A 20,074-nucleotide genomic window follows, 5' to 3' on the forward strand; every position below is an offset into this window, starting at 1 on the left:
TTTTTCAAACAAGAAGCAAGGCCATTGATGTTCAAAGGGGCACTTTTACCCTCTGAAAACTTTCTTCTGTTTTTATAAACACTGAAAATCCTTAGCAATGGGCAGGTTTATGCGCAGGTACAGGCCGATTTGTCTGAAAAACTATGACACAGTAATTGGGCTGACAGAGAATTGAAATGTTTATGTCTGAATCCCTCTCATAGGAAGACAGGAAAAAAAGCCATGAAATTGTTTCTTTAACATGAAAGCTATCTATGTCAAAATACTACATTATTGAAATGATTATTAGTTAAATTTCTCAGTCCAAAGGCAAGTACAGAATGAGAGTAAAGGGATCAAGAAGAAATGTGCCCAATACCTCCAGGTAGCTGAAGTTCCCTTGGCTCTCAACAGTTGCTCCCCTGGTAGAAGGTCAAATACTAGGTTCATATCTCCAGAGTCTTCACAAATAATTAGTAAACTGTGACAGAATTATGAAGGAACTCCTACCTTCCTCAGTGGTTAGCCCTGACCCAGATTCTATCTGTATTTCCCAACCAAGTACAAAGCTGAGGAAATAATGTATTTATATTGTCCTCAGGTGTAATGAATTAAAGGCCATCAAATGTTGACATTATGGCAAAAGTTGAACATTTTGTGTAAAAATTGGACTTTTTAAGGTGTGGGGAAATGGTTTTAAAATAGTATGTCAGGGGTAGAAAACAAAAAAAAACAGACTTCATAGAATTTCTAAACTATTCATGGTAAATAGTTAGAAGGCCAAAGAGTTGGGTTAAAAGAATTATCTTAATATATGGGGAGAAAAACAGATCAGCACACCATAGAAAAATGGACAAAGGACATACAAAAAGAAGTTACCAAAAAAATACAAGTGACTTATAACAAAGTTATAAGTTATATCTTAATAAATGAAAATTGAGATAGTATTTTTCATACATCAAACTGGAAAAGAAAATGCATTCATATTCATTGTTGTAAAAGTAAAAATGAAGATATAAATTTATGTATTTCCCGAGAGAGAGAAATTTAAGCTATGAATATTTTTTCACCCAACAATAACTGTTTGGGGAATCTATCTTGGGAAAGCAATGAAAGATGTAACAAGAGGTGTAGCTACAGGAATATTCTTAGAAGAGTTATATAGTATTACACAAATTTGTATAAAACCTAAATGTTCAACAATGGTGGAATGGTTTAAGTAAGTGGCACACTAAAATATTTTATACTCTGCTGCCAATTAAAATGATGTTGTAGAAACCTATGTATTATTCACACAGTTAAAAACTCTAAATCAGGTAAAATGGATGAGATCCACATGTTAATACAGATATCAAAACGTGCTTAACAAGAAAAGCAAGAGGTATAAAAAGATACATACAACTAGAATCCATTGTGTACATTTAAGAAATACACAAAGACACACTTTATATTTTATGGACACATGTAGTCAGAACTAAAAATACGAGTGGAAAATCTACACTTCAAGGAAGTAAGGGAGGTTAAAAGGATCAGAGAAAGTGAAATAAGTGCTTCAATCATGTCTGTAACATGTCTTCTGAAGCAATCTAAAGCTAATATAACAAAGTATTAACACTTGTTAAAACTGGCTAATGTGTTTTTCTGCCAACAAGATTATTCCATACTGAAATTTATTAGCAACATAATACAAGTTATAAAAAAGAAAAAATGGATGTTTCGTATGGAAAAAATATCTCAAATACGTTAGCTATCCACTCAGTGAGCAAGGTCTAAAACATATGCACCATACAATGCCACTGAACTTGTTTTCAATTTGCATTCGCACCTAAGTAACGCTTATAACCATAGTTTTCAAAGTTAAACGTAGTTTGGGGCACCCGGGTGGCTCAGGTCATGATCTCGCAGTTCGTGAGTGTGAGCCCAGCTTCGGGCTCTGTGCTGACAGCTCAGAGCCCAGAGCCTACTTTGGATTCTGTGTCCCCCTCTCTCTCCGCCCTACCCCTGCTTGTGCTCTGACTCTCTCTGTCTTTCAAAAATGAATAAATATTAAAAAATTTTTCAAAAAAAAAAAAAAAGTTAAATGTAGTTGACCATAGTAATGAATTGCTGAAAGATCATGTTAACTTTTTTTTCTTAATCTATATTTTCTGGTCTTTATACAGTGAGCTTGTAATAGAAATATTTTTATTTTGGTATCAATCTTCATTTTCTATCAGCATTTATGTTTATTGATTTTAATCTGAAATGAAATTAACATTCTTGGCATCTGTTAGAAACTTTCAGAAAAGCTCCCACTCTCTCCTTCAGAAAGTACGTAATAAATGGGGCTCTGCCAAGGACAGAACTTTGTGTCTATGAACTTCTTGTTGCTTGGCAGCATATAACATATATCAGCCTAACTTTCAGTGGTCATTTCTTTTTTGTTAAGTTTTTATTTAAATTACAGTTGGTTTGCATACAATCTAATTAGTTTCAGGTGTGCAAAATAGTGATCCCACACTTCCATACAACTGGTGCTCATCAGGAGCTCACTCCTTAATCTCTAACACCTCCCCTCTGATAACCATCAGTTTGTTTTCTGTACTTAAGAGTCTGTTTCTGGATTTGTCTATCTCTCTTTCCCTCCCCGCCTTTGCTCATTTGGTTTGTTTCTTAAAGTCCACATATGAGTGAAATCATATGGTATTTGTCTTTCTCTGTCAGAGGTCATTTCTTTGCCTAGAGTATGCAGAATAAAATCAGAGTTTAAATATTCAAGCATCAGATCCCTTGCTCAGTCATTCTTGGAATATCCCACATTAATGAAGAAAATTGCACCCAAAGTAGACTTGGTAGAATGAGGAAGACATTTATAAGAGCAGTTGGTGGCAAGGCAGTGGTTGAAAGTAGATCAGAGTTAAGGTGAAAAGTTACTGACCATGAAACCATGCAGAAAATATGCTCCAGTGCTGATGGAAAGAGTCCTTTAGTAAGAGAGATTAAAAATGAAGTTTCAGGGGAGAGAGAGAATGAGACTTGGACAGTAACCAGTCACCAGCCTCTGAGAGAATGGGGAAAAGAACCAGAACCCATCTGATCTCAATGGTCTTCGAATATGGTGTGGGGAGCTGAGAAACAGAGGCGGGTTTTACATGGTGATGGAAAAGTAAGGGAGTTCCCTTTTAGCAATTTCTATTTTTGAAAAAATAAATTTGACACCCATGCCTTTTATATTAACCAAGCATATAGGCTGAGGACATACTGCCCCCTTCGCGCATGTGCACACACACATACTCATGACACAGTCACACATACTCAAGAAGAGGGGGAAATGGTTTCATGAGGAACTAAAATAACAACAGCAGCAGGAATAACTGTATGTTGGGACTGAATTCCATTCCTTAAAGTTCATAGTAATGACTCAAAGTTTTTGCCTGGAATTAATTGCAAACAAGGCTTTATAAGTCACCCAAAGGTGGAGGGAAAATAAGTCAACAAAGGAATCAGGTTGATCATTTACTTCCTGTCCTAGGATATGGCTAGCAGGGGATGAGCTGTATAGCTAATGCGGAAAGTAGAACTTTTCTGGGTTTTTTTTTTTGCTTCTTTGAAATGATGTGCAAATCAGAACCAGCTGAATTAAGCAGGTAAAGCATAGCCCTTGAATACAATGATTAATGGTACCTACCCAGTAATTTATGGGAAAATGCTATTGAGCTCAGATTTTATCCTGACCATTTCTACCACACACTATAGTTCAATATGTGTGTAAGATATCACCTTTTTTAAAATAAAAAAACAAATTTACATTATCTATTTTTGTCCACATTATCAATCTTAGTAGATAGACTCTTTTGACCCTCTCTGGTACAAAGCACTAGGCCTCATCTTGGTTGTGCATGTATGATAAGATTTTTTTTACAGTATGTTTTACAGTATCATAATGGAAAGGAGAAAAAGGATTAAAAGTGTTGAAAATCAAAAAAATTCACGCACTATTAGTATAGGATCATCATTCTTATTTTGAGTTTGCCCAATTCAAAACCCAAAGACTATATAAATGTATGTGCGTATGTGTTTTGCATTATAAAAAAAACTCGATGGAAGTATGGAATGAGAAATAACCTCAAGGAGTTAGTTTATGCACTGTCGCCTGTGTCTGTACTGGTTTTTAAAAACCCTTACTAGTGTTTCATATTTGCTTTATGCCCTTTAAAGGACTCAGATTCATAATATACAAAGAAGTTTATGTGATATATAGAGCAGAGCCATAAACCATATTTTATGCATAACAGTGATTAAATGCACGGTTGATATATTTCACTAAGATGGAAACCATGTCGAAAGGCTTACATTTTGATAACTTTCCTTTTGGGGGGCATTTCTAAATTATTTAAGTTGAAGAATAAAATGACTTGTTTGTGAATTTACATGCTCTTTTTAATCATCTTTAGGTAACGCTGATATGGCAAAGACGCTAAATTACAGGCAGCAGTGGGAATCTACTGTGTAAAAGGCACAGAATCATTTTGTATATGAGTCCATGAGGAATATTCTGTTCAAGGAGTGGAGACATAAGAAAATTACCTAACTCATGAACCACACATTAAGAGCGTAGTCAGCTGTTGTAAATGCGTATCCAACAACAAACCATTATGTATCTTTGGCTTAATTATATGCGCTTATTACGCACCTGTACTGGAGAGTGGAGGCTGCTATTTGCATTACTTGTGGTTTTCTCTATCAAAACAACATTAGCATTACGAAGCTTATCAAGGCTACGTATGACTTCTCCGGCTTAAGTGTGTAGTCTTTTTATTTTGTGCACAACCCAAAAAAGATGAGGAGAACAAATCAGGAAATATTTTAATCACATTAGCAAAGAATCTCTAAATTTAGAAATGTAGTGAATTTATAGACATGGACAACCATCAGCAAAATTACTAAGCTTTTGTAAATCAACCTGACATTTAGGAAGAGAGTAAAAAAGTTAGATACATTCAGCATTTAATTTTTTCCCTAGAGTTCCATCTTAAAGGGTATTAATTATTATTATGAGGATGTTCAAAATAGGGGGAAATGTTAAACTACCAAATAATGTTTGATTTACAGTTTTTACAAGTCACATTAAATAAACAATCTAGGTAAAATTGTTCTGTATGTTTAAGAGCATCTCCTAACCAAATAGAGGTATTAAAATATTTATTGTGTGGAAAGTACATTTTAAAAGTAGAAATATATATGTATCGAAAGCAGCCTCAAAAGATCATAAGTGGCTCTAAAAAGAAGACTTTTATGGAGCAGTTCATTTATATACATCATGAAAACTTGTTACTTTTACACATCAGATTTCCCTACTGCTTTTAATGCATGCTTATTTTAAAAGAACCAAGTAATAGGGCATCTTTTTAAGTGGCTCAGTCGGTTAAGCATCTAACACTTGGTTTCAGCTCAGGTCGTGATCTTAGGGTTGGTGAGCTCAAGCCCTGCATGGGGCTCTGCGCTGACAGCACGGAGCCTGCCTGAGATTCTCGGTCTCCTTCTCTCTCTACCCCACCCCTGCTTGCATTCTCCTTCTCTCTCTCCCTCCCTCTCTCTCTCTCTCTCAAATAAATAAACTTAAAAAAATAAAAGCATCAAAGTCATTAACCCATCCTTTAATTTTACAACTATCTATGCTTGAATTAATCTTTCCACGTCAGTCCTTCACTCCTGTCTTCCTTCCTTTCTAATGGGGAAAAACTAAGGTCCCACTAAAGAAGATAACACATGTCCTGATGAGTATAATCCTATTATTGTAATGAAAATAAAACCATTTCAGAGGAATAAACAAATGGTGCCCAATGTCCAGAGAAAATTAAAACTATATTTGGGATCCCCATGGGATCTAATACCAGTCCTTGGGTTGAAGTTTGATAGTTTCTTGGGAAGACAAAAGCTTAGTAAAACAAGGGGTTTGGATCCATGAAAAATACGATAATAGCAAAAGAAGAAATACTAAATAATGTTATTGATTTATAGTAGACACGAGAAAGGAGCAGATGGTCATTGGGAAAAAAATATGTAGTCATTTTAGTAGATGACTCTTAATATGAATTCTATTTCTCACCACCACAGAACATCTACAAATAAATCTCTAGAAATACCAAAAAATTTCTAGAAATATAAGACATCCTATAGTAATTTTTTTCTTATAATAAAATTTAGGGTTAAATCTAAAGATAAGCAAATTTTTTCCAGCTCTTACATTGTATTTTAAAGGTTCTGGAGCCCCTTCATTCACAAAAGCAGACACTAAAATAAATACGGTCACTTTTTTTTTATATTACACTGTAAGTTATAAACCAATTTGGTCTCATTTTATTAATATTTAGATAGAGATCATTTTTCAGATCATTTTATTTAAAAAATACTTGTTTTGTTCAACAATTATAGCAACATTTTTCTTAGGAATTGCTTTTAGAATGAAACCATCTGACATGCCTAGAACAATGAGGTAATTTTTTAGAATTGAGATTATCTCCACAATGTCTATTACATATTTTTGCAACTCAGCAAATTATTTCATTTCCTTCTCCCTCGTATGGAAATTTAATCTAGGTATTTATTTCATTTTCGGTAACCTATTTGAAGAAAGACTATCCTTCAGTATACAGTATTACATTATGCATTCAAAACTGATACTATAAATTATGCATTCTAACAAAAAAATTATTAATGGTTTTTGGGGGGGGCAACCGCGAAACCTCAACTGCCAGCAATAGAAAGTAATTTTCTGTTGCCCATCAGAAAGGAAAAGAAACCTAGACAGTGTGTTTAAACAGCATCCCGACACTTACTCTTTCACACATGTCACTGTTTACAAAAACAATAGGAAGGTCCCAAAACGATCTGGAAGTCTAAAGCACAGGCTTTATTTATTTATTTATTTATTCATTTGTTTAGCTTTTTACTCTTATTGGAATTTTTTTCTTTTATTTTTTTAAAGTTTTTATTTAAATTCCAGTTTAAAAATGTGGATGAGGCACCTGGGTGGCTCAGTTGGTTAAACCTCCACGTATTGATTTCAGCTCAGGTTCATGAGCTCTGCACGGTCAGTGTGGAGCCTGCTTGGGATTCTTCCCCCCCCCCCACTTCCTCCCTCTCCCATGCCCCCCCGCTTTCTCCCAATAAATAAACATTTTTTTAAAAAATATAGAATGCTTTACAAATTTGCATGTCACACTTGTGCAGGGGCCACGCTAATCGGTATCTTTCCAATTTTAGTAAATATGCTGCCAAAGCCAGCACAGGCCACCTTTAAACATCAGTAAACAGATACTTTTAAACTACGACTTGGCCCTTGAATGTTTTCCACTGAGGTCCATTTTAACATGCAGTTTGTGACATCAGATGAAAGGAAGTTTTCAATTTACTGTATTATATTGATGACAGAATTTGCCAGCTATTTTCCTCTGCTCTTGTTACTAGTACTCCCCCCCAAATGGAGTATTTCATAATTATTAAAATCACTGAATGGAGGCTCTAACAACATTCCATCCTATTTAATATCACCTGAATTAGAGAAGAGGTCCTGTGAACCTTGGGAGGAATCTTTGTGCAGTTGGAACTGTGTTATAGAAAAGGGATTCCACTACTATTATAGGCAGGAGTAGAATGAGTAAGCATCCTGGCCAGGGTCATTCAGAGACATCCCAGGTCAACCCAGAAATCCCAGATGAGAGAGGAAACCATGAACTTGTTGAGCCGTCCATCTCTATGGTTGTGTGACTTATTTCCCCTCAGCAGCACTTTTCAAAATTAGGAGGGTAGGTTCAAAGAGCTGATTATGTTTTTGCAGAAATGGTTCAACAGAACAAAGTCCACTGCAGTGGATGTGGGGTCTTGACTGGGTAGAAAAGAGTGGGGAGTATGTGATAGATCACAGGATCGAGATCAGAAAAACAAAGCCACTAAGGAGATCCCCTGGGAGAACAGAGGTCCTCCCTCCCCTTCTATCACAGCCGTCGCCATACAGTATTCCATCTCAAACAGCATAAATCTGGGGGCAAATGTGGTTCAATTTGCAGAACTGTTTTACAGAAAGCTTTTAATTTCTAAAAACATTTTGTATAAAATTCACAGAAAAATTAGTTATACATAGGCAATTCAGTATGGATTAAGATAAATCTTACTCTAATTTCTTAGATTTTTGTTCCCAGCAATTACATTACATTTCAAAGTCTCAGAAAAACCAGACTTTATATCAAAACATCGCACCCAGGAGTGCCTGGTTGGAACAGTTAAGCGTCCAACTCTTGATTTGGGGCTCAGGTCATGATCGAGCCCCACATCAGGCTCTGTGCTGACAGTGCAGATCCTGCTTGGGATTCTCTCTCTCTCTCCCTCTCTCTCTGCCCCTCCCCCTTGCATGCTCTCTCTTTCTCAAAATAAATAAGTAAATTTCAAAAATAAATAAATAAGGGTGACTGAGTGGTTCAGTTGGCTAAGTGCCTGACTTCAGCACAGATCATGAGCTCAGTTTCTGAGTTCAAGCCCCATGTTGGGCTCTGTGCTGAGAGCTCAGAGCCTGCTTCAGATTCTGTCTCCCTCTCTCTCTGCCCCTCCCCTGCTCATGCTGTGTTTTCTCTCTCTCTCTCTCTCAAAAATAATAAAACATTTAATATGTACCTACACACAAAAATAATAAAACATTCCAACCAAAAATATGAGCCTTTTCATACCCTATTTTTCAAATAGAATCCATCCCAATTCTATTACAATTGTAGAGTAACTCATTTGTTTTGTTTTATTTTTATGTGGACAACAGTATTTCTCAATGCTAAGAATGAAAGTTTATTCACTACAGGGTATTCTTATCTGCATTTTTTTATCCTTAATACATTGATTCATACTTAAGTTCATACATGAAGGTAATATTCTTAAGACCCATGAATCTGTCCTCTGCCCTTTCTATTTTCCAGATTCTATCTGATATTGGCCTAGAGCCTCTCCACAGTATGCAACAGGAAAGGATTTATTTTGTTTTGTTCTGAGTATTCAATATTTTTGATATGGTAGAGAATTTCAGGTAGAGTCCTAGTATCACTGGTGAAAATAAAACTGCTTCACAATTTTCTTTAATTTTCCCATATGCTACTAGTAATGAGTGAAACATACTACTTTATACTGGGTTATTTAATCAGTGTGGTGGGTTGAATTGCATCCCTTCTTCCAAAAAAGATATGTTCAAATCCTTATCCCTAATCCCAGGTATCGGTGAATGTGACCTTATTTATAGAGAGGGTTTTTACAGATATAATCCTTTTAAGATGAAGTCCTCCTGGATTGGGGTAAGCTGTGACCCCAGTGACTGGTGTTTTCACAAGAGAAAATAGAGGCATATTTGGATATGGAGACACAAAGAAGGTACACAGGAAAGAAGGCCAAGTAATGATGGAGACAGAGACTTAAGTGATGCAGCTACAAGCCAAGGAATGTCAATGACTGCCTGCCCCCAGCGGAAGCCAGGGAAAAGACATGGAACAGATTTTCCCCTCACCGCTTCCAGAAGGAACTAATCCTGGCAACACTGTGATTTTGGACTGCTGGCTCCTGAACAATAAGAGAATATATTTCTTTTGTTTTAAGCCACTCATTTTTTTTTAATATGTTTGGAAGCCCTAGGAAATGGATACGTGAAGTCTATTTGTAAGATAACCCCAGTTCAGACTCATTTCTGGCAAAAGAAGTCAGCATGAGCCACAACTCCCCATGCTTCCAGAAAGCATAAGTGAAAAACCCTCACTAGAGTATCTGGAGAATTCTTTTTGATTATTAGATACCTGAAGATATTGAGCTACCTTTCCTCATAATATACTTTTAATTTTCCCCACCATTACCTGAAGTTACTAATAACTTGAAGAGAAATAGTTATGTGGAAAGTTGGAAGTCAGAATTGTTTGTTGTGGAATTTGGGATTTCACAGGAGCACACTCAACTCACAATGGAGGCTGTAACTTTTCCTTCTTCAGTTGCTTCCAGATTAATTTCTATTGTGAATGGGAATTGCTTTTTCTATTAAAAATGAACAGGTCCTTCCTGGAGTAATATGGGTGTATTAGAAATGTTAAACTCACAGGAAAAAGAATCTGGTCATATATATGCCAAAATGTTAATAGAATTTGGAGGTTTCAGTTTTCTACTTTTTGGGTGTACAAACCTACTTTTTCTACAATGAGTATGAATTGCTTATATAATCTAAAAAGTTAATAAGGAGTTTGCTTAGTTCATGGCATGACATTTGCATTTTTCTTAGGTCACATGTTTCTCTGACCTTGTGCCCAGAGAAATAAGGCAACAGACCTCTAGTCTCCTTGCCCTGAGATTTTTTTCCTACATACATATGTGCATGCAAGTACATGCGTGTGCGCGCACACACACACACACACACACACACACACACACAAGTAATAGAGGAGTGTTAGCTTTTTCAGCAATGAGATGTAAAGGAGACATAAATCATGGACATATTTGACATTTAACCAATTTAGATTCATTTCACACCACTTTCAATTTCAAGTGTGTCCTTTGATTCTCCCTTTAGAGAAAACAACCCTCTGCTGATCAGAGAACATCTCACCAAGGCCACCCCATCCCCACAACTCTTGGAAGCCTGTTCATTCACAACAGAGTAAAGTGTGACTATGTGGCATACTACTCAAGGGGCCACATGTGACAGCCTTGAGAATAACCCTATTTTCTGGAAACACTCAGCATTTTATTGAGTCTTCAGCATTAAAAAATTTAAGAATGCCCTTTTTCACGGCATTACCAGTTTTAAAAAGCCGGTAGTATTTCTAGGCTTCTGACTAATTTAAGGGAAAACAATAAAATTAAAATAGCTTGCAAGGCCCTATATGATCCAGACCTACCTTGCCAGCTGTGCTCCCCTTACTCTCTGCATTCCAGGCCTCTCCATGCTCCCTTACTCTCCACAACCCACCCTCGAATGTGCTATGACCTTTCCTGCCACAAACCATTCCCATATACTGTTCCCTCTGCCTGGAATTCTCTTCTTCCCGACCTCTTTACCTAAATAATCCAACCCACCCTTCAGATTTCATCTAGGTTTTTGTTTCTTCCTCCCTTCCCCCTCCAGACTCTGTCAACCGTCCGTAACATAATATTCCTCTCCTTCCTAGCCCTAACCAAGGATGGAATTTTCTATTTCATTGTATGATTATTTTATTAGTGCCTATCACATCCTCCAGAATGTAAGTTCTCTGAAGGCAGAGATGAAGCTGTGTTTTGTTTTGTTGTTCTGCTTGTTCCCAGATCTTGGGCAGTGCCTGGCACATGTTTAGGCTCTAAATAAATAACAGGGGTACCCGGGTGTGTCAGTTGGTCGAGCATCCGATTCAGGCTCAGGTCATAATCTTGTGGTTCATGGCTTCAAGCCCCACTGATAGCATGGAGCCTGCTTGGGATTCTCTCTCTCCCTTCCTGTCCCTCTTCCACTCATGCTTTCTCTCTTTCAAAGTAAATAAATAAACTTAAAAAAATACTTAACCATTATATGAATGAATGAATTGGAAATGCAAACTTTAAAAGTTCTTTGATGGCCTCAGTTCTCAAGAACCTCTCCTTCCGAGTCTGAGAGACACGAAACAGTGAACTCACTGACACACAGATGGAAGGAGAACTTTGAAAGCAATGAAGTTTTGTTGTCATCCATAAACCAGTGCTTGACCGTGGTGGGCACTGTCTTTCCTTTTGAGGTACACCTCTAGCTGTTCTCTCATGTATCCAGTTCCCAGCAAGGAATGTCTACCGTTTCTTCTTTATTGTGCATGATGTCTTACACTGTATTGTTCGGTACAGCTGCATTTGGGGTATATTCATGATAAAAAGGTAGATTCCCCCATCCCTAGGCTATATGTGTTTTTTCACCTACCAACTATTCTCCAGTATTGTGACCAAGTCTCCCAAGATGGTGCCTTTCCAGACTCGCCTAGCATATGGGATTTCTAGACTCAGTCCTGTCACTCAGTAAAACTGCATGAAGTTTTGATTGCTTTCCGACAGACGGAATGAGGCCAAGAAAATGAGACCAATTGCAGGGTTTCATTCTCTCTCCATTCCTTATCACTTGCAAAGCCAAGTATTCCTGAAATCTTTCCTGTCCTCTGCCTGGAATTGGGATTCTTCAACTGCCCCAACATCAGCACATCAAGGCTCACACAGGACACTTGATCATGTTGCTGAGTCCCAGAGTTGTTTTTTTTTTTTAATGTTTATTTATGAGAGAGAGAGTGCACACAGGTAAGGAAGGGACAGAGAGAGAGGGAGAGAGAACCCTAAGCAGTCTCCTCATGTTAGCACAGAGCTTGACACGGGTCTTGAATTCACAAACCGTGAGATCCTGACCTGAGATCATGACCTGCACTAAAATGGGAGAGTCAGCCGTTAAACCAACCGAGCCACCCAGGCTCCTCAAGTCCCAAAGGTTTTGCTCAAGACCTCTAGCCAAACCCCTGCTGTCACCTCCAGATAATTACTCCAAAGGAGAGGAAATTTTTCTCACCTCTCCATTTGTTTTGCTCAAGGCAAGAGTAAAGGTCATGCTGACAGCCAAATACAATATTCTTGTGTCTCAGTTGGAACACAGATGGGCAAGTGTCTGCCTATTCTTTTATAGAAATATAAAAAGAAAACCATGATTTCAGGAAGAAGAGGGGCTTTTACCAGGCTGCTTAATGGTGTTACATTCTCTTTTCTTGCAAACTGACAAGTCATTTCCTAAAAGAGGCCTAGGGGAACCCTGCTTGAGCTATTCACGCTCTACCTGCTATCCGTACTTTCTCTGAGAAGGAAGCACCATCATACACTCAGGACCTGAATCACCTGAAGGATATTTCTCCAACGATCTCCCATAGAGTAGAGCCGCCTAGCTGCTCTCAGCGATATTGTTCCCTTTCAATTTTGGGCTTATTTTAATGAGGCACACTCAGGGGGTCATTATGGTCTGATTCTCTGAAGGCCCCTCACGCAGCCACCCTCCAAGCCAGTAGTGCACAAAACTGTGTGGAGGAAAACCTGTGTCTGCACTGCCCCTTCCCCAGCTACTCTCCACCTCAGCCACTTCATTCCTCTTTACCAAACTCACGACTTCAGAGGTATTGACTTTAGAATGAAGGCATCATGGTGGCACTTCAGGCCTCAGTGTGATGTGTGGGATGTGAGAGACAGGGGCCCCTCTTTGCCTTTGGAATCTCTCCAAATGCCTTGCTTACCTATAATGCTTGGCACCTTTTCTTCTCTTTCTTTTTTTAGAGTTCACCTCTTTTTCTTTGCTTTTGTTTGTTTGTTTGTTTGTTTTTTCTTTCTTTCTTTCTTTCTTTCTTTCTTTCTTTCTTTCTTTCTTTCTTTCTTTCGAGAACACACAAACGGGAGAAGGGCAGAGGGAGAGATAGAATCTCAAGCAGGCTCCATGCTCAACACAGAGCCTGACATGGGGCTTGATCCCGTGACCCTGGGAGCATGACTTGAACCGAAATCAAGAGACCCTCAACCAACTGAGCTGCCCAGGTGCCCCTCTTTTTTTTTTAAACTTCTTTCTATTTTTAATCGTTTTAAGGATCTACTTGGCCTTAATTAACGATTCACGAAATGGGCAGCATCCTATCTAACAAATGGAAGGGGGCTCCCAACACTTGGCCTTTTTCTTACCTCTTCCTGGTGTCGAGCTTGACAGGAAAATTATAAAAATGGAGAAACGTCCATGAATGTTTTAGGAGTGTAGTGAGAAGCTCTTAAATCACTGGCCTTCCAAAAATCTAGGGATTTGCCTCTTGCTGTTTTAAGGGGATACTCTGTGTTTAGAAGTCTGATCAGGTTGCAATCTGCAAAATCACAGCCCTCGAGAGAGCTCCCTATTCGATATGCATCCAAAGAGACATGAGTATATTATTCCTTCCAAAGTCAGCTGCAATTGAAGCTCACTAAATTGACTCCACATCTTCCTATCTCGAGTAGTGACAGAGGAATAGCAAGTATTTTTTACGAAAATGCTCATTTTTAACAAACCCCTTCTTTGAAGATTTTTCTATCACTGATGCAGAGGACATGATCTTTACTTTATAGAAGAGGGCAGAACTCCAGCGAATCAATGTTTGAGTCCAGGGGCTGCCGTCAGTGCCTCAAACACTTATCCAGCAACCATGGCCTTTTGCCAGCAATGTTGTGTAGAATTGAGGGCAGACTTTATTGCAAATGGAAGGGGGCTAATGTCAGAGGGAGATTCTGTGCATGTGTGTGCACAAGTACATGTGTGTGCATGTGGGGGAGTAAGGCCTATGCGAACACATGCCTGTCTTCACCCCCTAATGCTCCATACTGATTGTGGTCAACAAAATAATCATTGGTATCTCACAATATATAAAAATGTATTTCAACAGATGGCTTATACCATTTCCCCCACTGGGCAGTCTACACTGAGCCAGATAACGAGTTTCTTTTGATTCATTTGTTCACTCTACCAATCTTCACGGGACCTCACTATTGCTCTGTTCTCCTCTAGTAGACTTGTCCTGACTGGGTTGGGTTGAGATTTATGCAGTGATGAATGATGGAACATCAACGGAAGGAAAGGCAAGCAAGGGAGAAATGTGGAATCGGGTAATGAGGTTGTTTTTACTTACTTCACATGGATAAAGCACCTCTTCAGCAAACACTACATTCCTAAAGGTTACTTTTGTCACATCTCAAAACAATTATCGTTGGTTAAAATGATCTTGATGTGAAAGCTGTGCATGCGTCAGTTCATGTAACCCTCACATGACTCCTCTGTGGTATTGCTGCTATTATCCCCTTTTTTACAGCTGCAAACACTGAGGTTCAGAGAGGTTGGGTATCTCATCCAAGGTCAGATGCAAGATATGAACTTGATGGTGTGGTCTAGAGCCTGTGTGCTAAATCAGTACTTCTCTGTGCCTTTTATTTTTAGCCTTGGAATTGCAAACTATTTTGTACATTTTAATAACCTATCACAGAGAGGTAATACAGAGCCAACAATGTAAAACCTATATAGAGAGAAGGTCTGAAAACGGGTGCATTTTCTGTAATTGTATAGGCAAACCCAATGCTCTGAAATATGAACCTTTTTTTCTTACTCTTACCTGAACTTCTTTGTACACAAGGAATCACACAGTGAGACCTCCAGAGCTCAGTGTCAACCCCTTGTCCCTCTAAGCTGCCAAGATCTAATCATTCCACAAATATGAATATTGTTCTGTTGTAAATTACCCTCAGGGCTGGAGCTTGCTTAGGAGCTGAAGTAGTACCTTTTTAAATCACAGCTGCTAAGTAGTACTAAGTTTTTACCACAAGACAATTTGACCAAACCCTGTCCCCTCAAATTTATTCTGAAGTCTACAAGTTCCCTAGTAGCTCCTTGTAAGAACAGGGACATCAAAGAAAGAATCACTCACTTAGCTGATTTTGCTACCACATGGTCCATTAAATTTCCCTGACACTTGTTGAACTTAAACAAACAACCCAGAGTGGGAGAAAATAGACATTCTGGATGATATTTGTTTGATCAGGCTGTGAAAAACTAAATCACTCGGTCAAGCCTGCATGTTTAAGGGGACGGCTCAATTGACTGACAGCCGGTTTGCTGTGCGAGCCTGCATCCGTAAGTGGAGCTGACTTACAAAATGACTATTGATCATATAGATGATAAGTTTTTATCTAGTAGCAGCCTGGAGGAACAATAAAAAAAAATATCTGCTTGTAAGTGATACCCAGGCAGGATTGGGACTGAGAAGCAGATGTACAGAGGCCTGTTTATTAGAGCCGTCTTTGACTTTCTCTGATTTTGAGAGCTTCTGCTTGGACTGTAGAAAACCTTTTCACCTATTCACCTATGGAAATACAGACTTAAGGAAGGGAGACCAGAAGTCCCCTTCAGAAAGTCAGATTTCGAATATTTCATCAAAGCCCATCCTGTGTTACCCAGGCTGGCTTCTTGAGAAAAGCTTACTTTATTTCAACCTCCTTCTTAGTTAAAATTCTGCTCTTTGAACCCAACTCCAGGTTGAAACCTTCTTGGAAGAATAATATAAGCTGGTATCTGCAGCTAGATGGACCCCTCAAGCCCTCCCAAGGTGAGAAAATGTTATTTTTCCCTTTTATGTGTTGTGGTTCATTGGATAGTATTTGTCATCTTGTCACATAATAGGAACGACATTCACAGAGTTGAAATACACCCGTAAGCAGCAGCATCTCTGGATGTAGGAGCAGTCTTGGGGCTGTATTCCTCATCAGGCCCTCTGAGCGCTCACAGGCTTATATGTTCCTGGCCCAGAAGAGACTCCTTAAAGTGCCACCATTTCATTCAGATGTGTTGCAAGGGTCAGGTCACACCAGAACAATCTCTCCATTGGAGAGGGAAAGGGATAATTGGATTGCATTTGGATGCCTTTTACCATATTTTGCATTGACACTTCAAAAGGCATAAAAAATCTACTGGTTTTATTTTATTCTTTAAGACACACACACACACACACACACACACACACACACCATTCTGATGGGGAAAACAAATAGTTTTCTTATTTATTATGAGGTTAGCTGTAGTGGAATCATTGTGACAGGATATAGTCAAGGATTTCCTGAAGGTGCAAACTGAGAGCCCTGTGGAGGGAAATAGCTTAGTCTTCCCTCTTAGGAAAACCACCCCTTTGCTGTTAGCTCTCTAGAGACCCAGGGAAGCTTCCAGTAGGGAGCCTTATACTCATTCCATCAACCTAACCCCCACTGCCACTCTCCCTTGAGCTATACAGTATCCTTTAAGATTTATTTTTACCTTCACATACAATGAAACTTACTTTATCCTTTCTCCGCTATTCGCCCTCTCCTCCCTTCCTCCCTTTCCCCCCCCACCCCCCACCAATTTCTCTATCTGTCTCTATCTAACTATCTTTTGGCTGTGGGTAAAGTACACAGGATGATTTTCCCACTGACTTCTTCCAGGCAGGATTATTCTGGCCTCAGATCTCTAGGAGAGACAGTGCTGCCTATTGACAAATAGACATTTCCAGGCAGTTTGGAAAAAAACTCTTTTTTACAAATGATCTTGGAATCTAGCTGAAGAAAATATACCCAAGAACACAAAACCAGAAAGTGTATAGATACTTAGAGGCTAATGATCTAACCAATGGGTTTTTGGGATATTTCTGGTGTTGTATATAGGAGAACCCTAAGTTAAAGAGGAAAAAGAAACCCTCAAAGGTCTTCACAGACTTAGGAGAGGCTATTTCAGCTGCTGTCTAATATGTTTGAGAAGAATGTCCTCCAGAAAAAAAAAAATGAGAGTTTTCAACATATAAAAAATATGATGTAATTGTCGTAATCAAGGTGTATTCCCTAATGGACACCTGGCTCTCTCATCTGATCACTTCTCCAAATGGCTCTCAATTAGTTTAAGACCAATTAAAGTAGACAACTAAAAATACTAAAGTATTTTTATAATACTCTCCAAGTTTTTATTTATATTTAGTCATCAAATTGTGTAGTTGCTATATATTTATTTAGACAACAGGTTTTTTTAAAGAACACATCAGGAGGGGCACCTGGGTGACTCAGTCAGTTAAGTGGCCAACTTGATTTAGGTTCAGGTCATGATCTCATGGTTCCTGAGTTTGAGCCATGCGTCAGACTCTGAGCTGACAGCACAGAGGCTGCTTAGGATTCTCTCTCTCCCTCTCCTTCTGCCTCTCTCTCTCTCTCTCTCAAATAAATAAATGTTAAAAAAAATTAAAAAGAACACAACAGGAAGTAGTATCACTCAAAGTAGTGCATTCCGAATACTCTACCAAACTGGCATTATGGCTATAGTAGAGTATTTGAATACACCTGCCTTGATAGATTTTCATGCTAAAATTGTTGTCGCTAAGGTCTAGAAGTAGAACTTTGAGGTTTCCAGTCCCATTTGTCCCTGCATTACAGTAGATGTAAATTAGTTTTTAAGAAGAGGCCTCATTCTGCTCATGAAGACATAATAGTTTTTAGTGACGTTTTTTTCCTGGTCATGTGCTTTTTGCTAGACTCCAGTAATTTCGTAAGGGAGTATCAACCGTACTTCTGGTTAGACAGTCAAAAAGTGTAGTTCTCAATGTGATTGTAATTCTCAGTGTAATCACACTCCACATAATTGCCAAAGAGCACAGTCTCCATATTTGAATGCCTTTCAAGTGGTTAGCCCATGTCAGAAGGCACATGATCCTGGTCATGTCCCTCCCTTCCAGATATTGTTGAGGACATTGGTCATCATGGTGCACAGTCCCATGGAGGTGTGACCTTCAGGACAATTTCTTCCTCATCCTTAGTGTCTAGAAGAAACGAGCTTCTTCTAACATTTGTTCATTTTTGTTTTATGGATAAAGTGACTGTTGTATTGCCATTTGTTGCTTACAAGGATCATCCAAATAGGTGTCTACTAATACCAGGAAGAGTGTGGGCCTTCAGGGTAGGCATTTTATATGGCTTTATTCTTAGATCTGTTTAAAGTCTTTCTGCTTGTTTTTCTTTTTTCCTGCCTCTACTTGATTTTCTCTTGCTGCATTTTAATAATCAGGCAAATCATTTCTGTGGAAAAGAAGGTGAATAAATATTGCCACTTAACAGAAAGAGGATGTTGCCCCAAAGACTCAGAAGAAGAGATTGACATACCCTACAATAAGCTGATAAAAATGAGAGGAGATTTCTGCTTGGTCTCTCAAAAGAATTCAAAAAGTAAAAATTGCAGGCAACGATAGGAAAAAATAGGCAACGATAGGAAATATCAAGCTGTTGCAAAGTCAAAGCTACAAATATAGCTACAATAAGAAAACTGTGCAAGAAAAAAAATGTGATGGAAAAGTATAATTTTTTTTTTAGTTTTAATTTAAATTCTAGTTAGTTAACATACAGTGTAATATTAGTTTCAGGTATAGAATTTAGTGGTTCAACACCTTTATACATCACCTGGTGCTCATCACAGCAAGTGCACTCCTTAATCCCCATAACCTATTTCACCCATCCCCCCACCCACCTCCCCTCTGGTAACCTTCAGTTTGTTTTCTATAGTTAAGAATCTGTTTCTTGGGTTGCCACTCTTTCTCTCTCCCTTTTTTCCCCTTTGTTCATTTGTTTTGTTTCTTAAATTTCATATATAAGTGAAATCATATGGTATTTGTCTTTCTCTAATTTATTTCACTCAGCATAATACTCTCTAGCTCCATCCGTGTTGTTGCAAATGGCAAGATTTCATTCTTTTTGGTGGCTGAGTAATATTCCATTATATGTATATATGTATGGTGTGTGTGTGTGTGTGTGTGTGTGTGTGTGTGTGTGTTTATTTATTTATTTATATGCCACCTCTTCTTTATCCATTCATCATTCAATGGACATTTGGGCTCTTTCCAGAATTTAGCTATTGTTGATAATGTTGCTATAAACATCAGGGTGCATGTATCCCTTCAAATGAGTATGAAAAGTATAAATTTGCTTTGGTGCTAATTATAGACAGCACAAAAAATTTGCAAATCCACATTCATACTGTAGAGGACACACTCACTCTCCCAAAAGCAGAGTTAAAAATGCAAAGAGGAAAAAATATGAAAGACAGAGATTTGAGGTCAGACATAAATAATAATTTCACAAATGCACAAACCAGAGTAATATGTGTAAAGCACTAGTCAAAGATGTAATGGAAGAAATTTTCCTGAGCTGAAATAAAATCACAACTCAGAGTAACTTATTGGAATCTAGGCAAAATTGATAAAAAAAAAAAAAAGACCTATATCTAAATGAACACTAATAATTTTTAAAACTTAAATTCAAGAAAGTTGTATAATTAGTTTTTGGAAAGAAACAACACTAAGGATACTCAAATTGCTCTTTTTCAACATTATTGAAAGGAAAACAACCAATATCTATAGAATTTTAGGTATTAAAAGGTTGAAAAGCAAGAATTTTATGTAAGGTTTGGTGGTATGTCTGTACGAAAACTCTCAATCAGGCAAGAGTTAAAGGAAATATCACTATGTGTCCTTCCCAAGAAGAATACTTGAAGGTGGATCTAGCTGACCAA

General features: G+C 38.1%; 1 long non-coding RNA gene and 1 other non-coding gene across 2 annotated transcripts in view; one reads left to right on the forward strand and one right to left on the reverse strand.

Annotated features, from left to right (window-relative positions):
* The window catches only part of LOC123381263, a 45,166-nt gene that overhangs the window by 15,874 nt on the left and 9,218 nt on the right, over positions 1 to 20,074 (forward strand). Inside the window, exon 2 of the long non-coding RNA XR_006588092.1 lies at positions 16,036 to 16,106. This is a non-coding gene — a long non-coding RNA (uncharacterized LOC123381263). The remainder of the gene's footprint in view (positions 1 to 16,035; positions 16,107 to 20,074) is intronic.
* On the reverse strand, positions 7,147 to 7,248 carry LOC111559603. Its single transcript, XR_002740732.1, has one exon. It is a non-coding gene; the product is annotated as a U6 spliceosomal RNA (small nuclear RNA).

The sequence above is a fragment of the Felis catus genome, chromosome A2 (genome assembly GCF_018350175.1).
Source record: "Felis catus isolate Fca126 chromosome A2, F.catus_Fca126_mat1.0, whole genome shotgun sequence".
In the NCBI taxonomy this organism is placed as follows: domain Eukaryota; kingdom Metazoa; phylum Chordata; class Mammalia; order Carnivora; family Felidae; genus Felis; species Felis catus.